General features: G+C 45.0%; 1 pseudogene; it reads left to right on the top strand.

The window, feature by feature from the left end:
- The first annotated feature begins 1,171 nt into the window (after nucleotides 1-1,171).
- The window catches only part of LOC147457163 (uncharacterized), a 16,861-nt pseudogene continuing 9,287 nt past the window's right edge, over nucleotides 1,172-8,745 (top strand).

Raw genomic sequence — 8,745 nt, 5'->3', positions numbered from 1 at the left:
AAATTCCTCACTCTTTTTCTATTGTTTTGGTTGTGTAAGTTTCTCCTATGAGCGAAGCTTCTGCTCCAATTTGTGATTGTATCTGGTATCTTTTACCCATATTGTGTGAGCTGTTTGCCCCATTGGTGTTGGCCCAAGCTCATTTGTATCTAAACATCAGAAGTTCTCCTCTTTTGAGTTGAGTTTTTTGGGTGTGTGTGTGTGTCTCTGTGTGGAGTGGGCAAGTGGATAGTCTCTCTCCTCTCACTCCATAGGTGTGTTTCCTGTCTCGACTAGGTGTGTTGTGTAAGCCGAGTGGTGCTCCCTAGTGTGTGTGTGTGTGTATCATTCCAAGAGTGCGTGTCGGGTCATTATAGAGGTGCTATGTGTGTTTTCATCCCGCTCACAACGGATTCTCGACCAGTTTGAGGAGACCTCGTTTTCCAGACAGATCACACTTGAACGGGAGTTGTACAACCTACAGTTCAAGGATTTTAACTCACTTGATGGGTTGACCTGCCATATTCCAGAACTCTAGGATGACCTTGTCTCTGTCGGAGGCAACATTACCTCAGCACGCATGACTGGCCTCTTACTATTTAAGCTTCCCCCACACTTTGATCCCTATCTTTAGAGTTTTCTCACATCCAGAGGTACCTCTTTTCCCACTTGGGATAAGATTCTCCCTTCCCTTAGACAGATCAAGGGGCAATCCTCATTTCAAGACGAAGGTTCTATTGTTACAGAAGGAGCTTTGATATCTCAAGGAGGTAACAATAAAGGTAAAGGTAAGAAGAAGAAGAAGAAGAACAAGGACATCGAATGTTACCATTGCCACAAGAAAGGTCACAGAGAATCAAAATGCAGAAAGAAGAAGTGAGACGAGGCCAACAGGGAGAAACGAATAGCCTTGACTGCAATTGTAGCCTCTCACAAGACGGCGGGGACCTCTCTTGGCGCGAGGACCACCACGCTCTTGCTACATCGCACTCAGGCACTTGGGTTTTTGATAGTGGAGCCACCACTCACATGACTCCCCAATAGTCATGGTTTAGCTCTCTTGAGGAGACTCACTGGCAGACCATCACTATGGGTGACAACCATGAGATTTGAATGTTTGGCACATGCGAAATTACCCTCTTTTGTTCTACTTCAGACCCAAAGTTCAGTTCAGTAGATTTAAGTTCCGGGCATGGCCTTCAACCTCCTCTTTGTGTCGAGTTTGGACTCTCAAGGAGCTGACATACACTTTGGAAGTGGCACAGTCACCATTTTTTATTCTATGATAGGTACTATCCTTGCACGCGGTGGAAGTGATGGTTCCCTATACCGCCTCACTACTCTTATGCCTAGGACCACAGAGTCTTCTTCTCTATGGCATGCACAATTTGGACGTCTATGTTATCAGCAACTTCAACAGGCTACTAGGACCTCTATGGTGGAGGGTTTACCAGCAATATGCTCCTCATCAGGCATATGTGAGGCTTGCGAGATGGGCAAGCAACACAGGGTTGCCTTTCCAAAGTAGGTATCCAATAGAGCTTCGGCACCACTTGCATTGGTTCACATTGATCTATGTGGCCCGATGAGCACTCCTTCATTTTCTGACTCACAGTTTTTGCTTTTGCGGATGATTTCAACATGTAAACCTGGGGTTTTTTCCTAAAGCTCAAGTCGGAGGCTTTCAATTTCATTCAAAATTGGAAGACGATGGTTGAAAAGGAGAAGGACTTGCACATCAAATGTATTCGCTCAGACAGAGGGGGTGAGTTCACCTCAAAGGACTTTGCACAGTGGTGCAAGTCAGAGGCCATCCAGTGCCCTTACACTCCTTCCAGAATGAATTTGTTGAGGGAAAGAATTAGACTATCATGGATATGGCTTGTTTGATGCTTGTGCATGCTTCTATGCACCGAGTTTACTGGGCAGAGGCAGCGTGCAACATGGCGGTTTACATCCAGAACCGTTCTTCTACCCATGCTTTGTAGGACATGACTCCTTATCAGGCTTACTACAGGCGCAAGCCCTCGGTCTCACATTTTTAAGTTTTTGGGTGTCTGTCCTTTGTCCATGTGCCAAAGGAGAAGCAACAGAAGTTAGACTTCAAGGCGAAGAAGCTCACCTTCTTGGGCTATTCGCAAGAGTCTGATATATATCGGCTTTATGATCCTAATGCCAAGACCACCATAGTTAGTCATGATGTGACTTTCATGGCTCTCTTCAACACACCTATAGATGGGGCAACATCCAAGCCTATACCTTCCCTACCTCCTCATCGCCCACCTCCTACCTGATCCTATCCATGTTCCTATTCTTGTTCCCTCTACACTGTATCCAATTACTTCACCCGATCATGCCATGTCAGATTCCGATTCTGATGTGGATGATAGTTCTCCTTGGGTGGAGGTGGTCCCACCTTGCAAGGAGAAGTTAGTTCCTGGTTGGCTCTACTTTACAGCTTCTTCCTCTGGTGTCACAAAGTTACCAGACCACTCGATCGTCAAACCCTAGACAACGTCGATGTTCTGCACGCCTTAAGGACATGCAAGTTTATGATGGGGTAGAGTTCATGAACTTTGCACTCGTGTCTGAGATTCAGGCTTCACCAATTGAGCCTTCTTCGGTGGATTTGGATTATTTGGACATTGGGCAATCAAATGATCTATGCCACATCGATTACACATGAGTATCGGCATTGTAGACATGCTCGCTTGATTGATTTGCATTAGTGTGGCGTTCTTTTTGTAGCCTAATAGGACACTCGGCCACACGATGTGGACCTCCACACTCATAGCAAGAGGTGGTCACTTAGCAGTGTAATTGATATTTTGTCCTCTTGCCACAAGAGCAGCTACTTGATAGACAGGTTTGACTTGTCCCCAATAGTCCTCCATGTAGTATTGTTGACTTTCTTCAAGCACATTCATCCCATAGGCAATATTAGGATCTATATCTTCCTCACAGCCTTCCAAACAAGCAATAGATGACTCACAACCCACTTGATTCACAGAAGTGATTCTCGGATGTGGTGGTTGCGGTCCTAGCACTGGAGGTGGTAAGGGTGTTATTTGAACAACATTTTGGGCCCTAGGGACCATGTGTTGTGATGTTTGTTCAAGAGGTGGGGCCGGCATCAATGCAGGCACTCGAGGTTTGTCTGTCCATGCTAAGGTTGGTCTATTGGCCATTGCGCGCTTAAATACTATGCAATCCTTAGCTTGATGGCCATACCTCCCACAGACATTGTAGTTCCCATTGAATTTTACTCTAAAAGTGGGGCATTCACTGGTACTATGCGGTCCATAGCATATTGAGCACAATTGTTGCTCCCTTCTTGGATACATATGACTGTTTTGCGGAGCACGATTGTCTCTAAAACTCTCTTGAATGGCCTTGGTGAGATTTGCTAAAGTCATCTCAGATATCTTTGGCTCCTTAACAATAGGCTTTAGGGTCATTGGCTGATGCCCCGATGCTTGCGAGCTAATAGATTTAGGCTCAACAGACACTCTTTCTCCTTGAATCATTAAATTATCCTCCAATTGGATCTCATTGGTGGTGATTGCTTCCCAAATGGTGATACCTCTGATGACTAGGCCATTGTAGATATCCTCATGTCGTAATCCCCTAATGAATCTATCAAGCAATTGATTATTATTGAAGCTCTCATTTGGATTACAACGGGAATTCAAATGCTTCAGGCAACTAATAAAGTCTCTCACCAACTCTCCTTCCTCTCGTTGGGCTTTCTGGAGCTGAGAAGCTACACCCCAAAGCACTCCCTCTCATATGTATTCTTTCAAGAACGGTCTCCTAAGAGTAGGGTAAATCGTTTTTTCTTCCACCCTTAGGGTTCTATACCAATTCCTAGCCTTCCTACTCAAGGTTAGGCTTAAAGCTTTACACTTATGCAGGTCATCGTGTTCTCCTAGATAATCACATATTTGTTCAAAAACTTCGATATTCTTTCTCACATCATCGTCTCCACTAAATTTTTGTGTGAGCTTGGCTATTTGTTCTGCCTTACTTCTAGGTTCTTTATCAGGCATGTTACAAATATTCTCACCAATAGATGGATTGATAACTTGAGCAAATGTTGCCAAGTCACCTAAGTGAATAGGCACCGTGGGTGAAGGTGCTCCAGAGACTACATGTGGAGTAGGTATTGGCATTGGGCGTGGCACATAGGAAGCCCTTGGGTTCCACGTTGGGTACGATGTTGTGCCATGTGGTGGCCCAAAGTTCATATGTGTGGCCCTATGCATAGCAGACGTCGGATGTGACATGCTAATGCTAGCTGGTATAGTCCCATGGAAATAAGAACCTTGTGTTGTGGTTCTGGAGCATAGGTTGTTGAAACAATGGGAGGGGTAGGGACTACATGAGTGCGATGACCCATAGGTGCATATGATTGGTACACACTTGTAGGTATTGTTGCAGGCATTGAGCTACCATGTAGCGGTGCTTTACTAACAAATGAGGTCCATGGCATGTTTCTTGGAATTCTCATCATTGGGGTAGGCATGATAGCTGTGGCATCATCAAAGGAAAGATGAGATAGACTTGGAAAAGTAAAGCTATCACTTGTAGGCTCAGATTGCACTGAGACCCCTGGCAAAACAACATATGGGGGATCCATCAGACTTACTGAGGGAGTCTCCATTTGCGATAAGGTTGGTTGTTTAGACTTCCCTGTATCCAAGAATCTCATGAGACCCGTTGAAGGCATGTGGATCCCCTTGTTATGTCTCTCTAGCTCAATGACTCTATGGATGACCTCACAAACTCTTTGTTGTTGATCCTCCACACTAGTAGTACCCGTTGTGGACTGTAGGACATCTAACCAACCCACGTGATAGGTGTGACCTGTGCATAGGTCAGTTAGAGTTTCTGTTTGTAGTTCATACTTTCAATTCTCATTTAGGAACGCTATATCTAATCTTGAGGTGCTAGGGGGGTCCTTTGAACTAGATGCAATGGGGCTCTCTATGAGTTGACCCTTAGTGGTCGCTAATCCAAGATCACTCGATTGCTCTCGTAGCAAAGATATTGAAATTGGAGTTTTCTCTTTTAACTCTCTTTGTTGCTCCGCCTTGCGTAAGCTCTCGATTTCCTTTTCCCTAGCCGCAATGATATATCGCTCAATCTCTTGCACTTCGGCAAGGCTTCTACCATTAGGTAATATAAAGTTAGAGGAGAGTAGTTCTGAAGAGTCAGGGGGTGCAGTGAATGGAGTATTCACGTGCACATTCTCTAAGGGCATAGGGTCTACGTTGGTCATGAATGGTGAATTTACTTCGCCACCCCCCTCATTTACATCGTTAGTTCCATGTTCGGAGTGAGTGGCTCTACTAAAGGTTTCTTTCAAGCGGGTAAGCACGCTCGGCCCGGAGCGCGGGCCCGTGGCATGCATGTCTTGGCTTCAGCTATCAGGATTAGGCATTGAGTAACCCTCCATGACGTCGTAGTCAGAGGAAGAGTCACTAGATGCTATATGCGGGTCCTGAGTGGTACTACCTTGGTTCCTGCTGAGGGCCTAGAGCCTAAGGTAGAGGAATAATGAGTGCCCGCATAAACAAAAACACTCTCGATATGCTCGTCCTCTAGCACACGCACAGAGCGTAGGTGCATGTGACATCGACACTCTAGAGGTATTGGTGAGTGCCTCTGGAGGCCGCTCACCTAGGTTTTTATTTAGGTGTTTACAACCCAATTTTTTTTGTATTTTTGGTTCCTTTTTTAGCCGAGCCACAGAATATGGCGTGCGATAGATCAAAACAAGCGTCTTGGCTAAATGGATGTGCCGTGCTTTACAGCCCCCGATTCTGTTACGTACAGCCCTCAGAATCCTAAAACTAGTCTTTTCCTATGTGAGGAGAGGGCTAGAATTAGTGAGTCCAAAGGGTGAGTGTGAAGGGGATGGTGGAGGATTTGAGGAGCTTATCCAACATGCCCTCATTCCCTCTTATGGAGGTAGGGTATATATATAAGAGTGAGTCTAGTGTATATCATAAGACTGAGGACTGAGGCTTGGGCTTGGGCTCTCACGCCTTACGCTTAGATATTTTCTGTTTTATTTATTTATTTATTTATACTTTTAAAATTTTTTGTGGTCGCCACGCGCGATTTTGGCGACCTTTTTTGATACCACACAAAAAACGTTTTGCCTACTCTCCTCACTAACCTAACCTTATCTCTTCTACAACTAACTACTCTGCTAACTAAGCTTATCTACTCTGCTAATTACTAACTGATAGTGAACAGTGAATCTACCTGCTTTGCTAACTATTTTTTACTCATTCACTAGCTAACACACTAATTGTGCAAACAAATAAAAAACTATGTAAACAGACATTGGCAGAAACCAAGCTATATATTAACAGTGTAAAAAACTATGTAAGCAGCCATTGACAGAAAACACTCATTGACTACTAACACACTAACTGCTAACTGTGCAAGCAGGCATTGCCAGAAAACAGATATTATGCAGGAAATAAAAACTTGCAAAAATTAACTTCTTCTTCTTCCTCTTCCTAACTCAAAGACTCAGAGAAGAAGCACAGAGTGCCTCTTGAGCTTAGTGTAAGGTGATCCCTTGGCAGTGGCACCAAAAATGTGCACGTCTGTCGCACGTGTCAATGCAAGGAACTTGCCAATACACTATGTGCAAGCCACAAATGGATCCAAGCACTCAACTAGCCTATCAATACGCTGTTGTGGAGGATTCCTCACCGCAAAGAAGAGGGAGACGCCGCTACGCCGTGCTCAACCACTTTGCCTCCGTCGTGCCACCATCACAATGCTCGATCACTCTCTCTCTCTCTCTCTCTCTCTCTCGCATACACACATACACACAAGGAGATGAAGAAGAAGAAGATGGAGATGGAGCAAGAGCACTCTTCAATTGCACAAATGAAAGAATGAATGAATTTTAGGTTTAGTTGACGTTTATATGAGCTCGCCCCATTCACACTTGGGCGCCCATGCTTAGCCAACTAATCCCTTGAATGTTCCAATTAGAGTGCACCTCTCGTTGGCGATCACTCTTACCCTTTTCCTATTGGAACGACAAGCCCGATACCTGACTCTACCAAATAAATAATACGGCGTCCATCTTAGGTGATAGGAATGTGCGTGAGGGTTAACAAGCTGAGAGCTTCTTGGCCTTGCCCAAGTTGGACATATCTCACAATCAATGCATTCCAAGAGACGACAGCCTGAAGAGGATGCTCCTCAAGCACCTTTTGTGCTTTATGAAGTGCACCACATCTGGCATACATGTCGATCAAGGGGCAAGAGTATTTAATTGCATCTTTGTGAACTCTTTTTCCCATACCAACATCTTGTGTAATGCCACATGATTTCAAGGTGCAAGTGTACATGATTGTGTGAGGAGAGATGCCTTCTCTCTAAATCTACTCAAAATGTCCCCGAGATTCCTAGCCTTAACCCTGTTGGACATTGCACGCTCTGAGGAAACATTGTGGATAGGAAGCTCGTGCCAGACTACACTACACTTGACATACATACTAACTAACATGCTTTACAAAGTGCACCACATTTGGCAAACATGTCAACCAAGGCAGTTCCGAGTAGGACATTTTCTTTCAACAACCCCTGACTAACAATATTATAGTGAATTCTTTCTCCACCAAGGCAATGCCAAGTAGGACATTTTCTTTCAACAACCTCTGACTAACAATATTATAGTGGAAAGAATCAATCACTGGCACAAAACATGTCTCTAAGTGCCCATCAAATATCCCCATTATGATATCGGTTAGTCTCCTCCTGCTAGCAACTGTGGACAACCCCCCTCTTCTTGGTAGTTGCAGGTTGATCCCCTCCTTTTAGGCCTCCTAATGGCTGATCCACCAATGAATAGTCCTACAATTGAGAGCTGGCTATAGGCTACTCCCCTCCTCTTGGATTTCCTGGTGATGGTGGCAAGGAATCTACTCTCTATCTCTCTCTCTCTCTCTCTCTCAACTACCAAGAGGTGGTGCCTCTTTTCCTACCACCCAAACGCTCTTCAAATTCTCACCTCCTATAGGTTGGCACCAAGGCCATGCAGAATGGAGCCAGCTTTGCCATGAGCCACATAACATGCTTGAATCCTCTAGCTCACCCAAAACTTCATTTTCCATGGAAAGAGACCACGACTTTGATGCTATTGAGCCCATTTTGTAGTATGAAGGGTGCTCGATGGGGTTCATGGAACCAACAAAACCCAAAGGATCCATATTGTTGTGTGTGTGTGTGTGTGTGTGTGTGTGTGTCTTTGTGTGGGGTGACACCACATTGTGAAGAAGAAGGTGCCCATGTTGATGCCAACTGTGAGCATCGTTGATTCCATGTCCGTAGTGGCCAAGTTGTTGGCGGTGATAATGCTCGAAGAAGAATGATTGGCCTCGGAGATGAATATACCGTGAAGACAGATGCGAGAGAGAGAGAGAGAGAGAGAGAGAGAGAGAGAGAGAGAGAGAGAGAGAGAGAGAGAGAGAGAGAGAGAGAGAGAGAGAGAGAGAGAGAGAGAGAGAGAGAGAGAGAGAGAGGATGCAGCTGCTTTGTAGTCTTCCAAAGAAAGATGGCAAGAGATGGTACTACCATGTTAGCCTGTGTAGCTTTGGGGCCCGACTCCCACTCGGCATCTTGGGCATTGGCAACCCTTAGATGCCATCATGCCTATGGTTTCTTGGGCTTTTTCCCGGCTTTTGTAGGCAAGAAAATGGGCATCGGCCAATCATCATTTCTTTGAGTGCTCTA

Source organism: Adiantum capillus-veneris, chromosome 5 (assembly GCF_014529385.1).
Source record: "Adiantum capillus-veneris isolate H3 chromosome 5, ASM1452938v2, whole genome shotgun sequence".
In the NCBI taxonomy this organism is placed as follows: domain Eukaryota; kingdom Viridiplantae; phylum Streptophyta; class Polypodiopsida; order Polypodiales; family Pteridaceae; genus Adiantum; species Adiantum capillus-veneris.
Note: the sequence above shows the minus strand (reverse complement) of the source record. Positions and strands in the feature narration are given on the sequence as shown.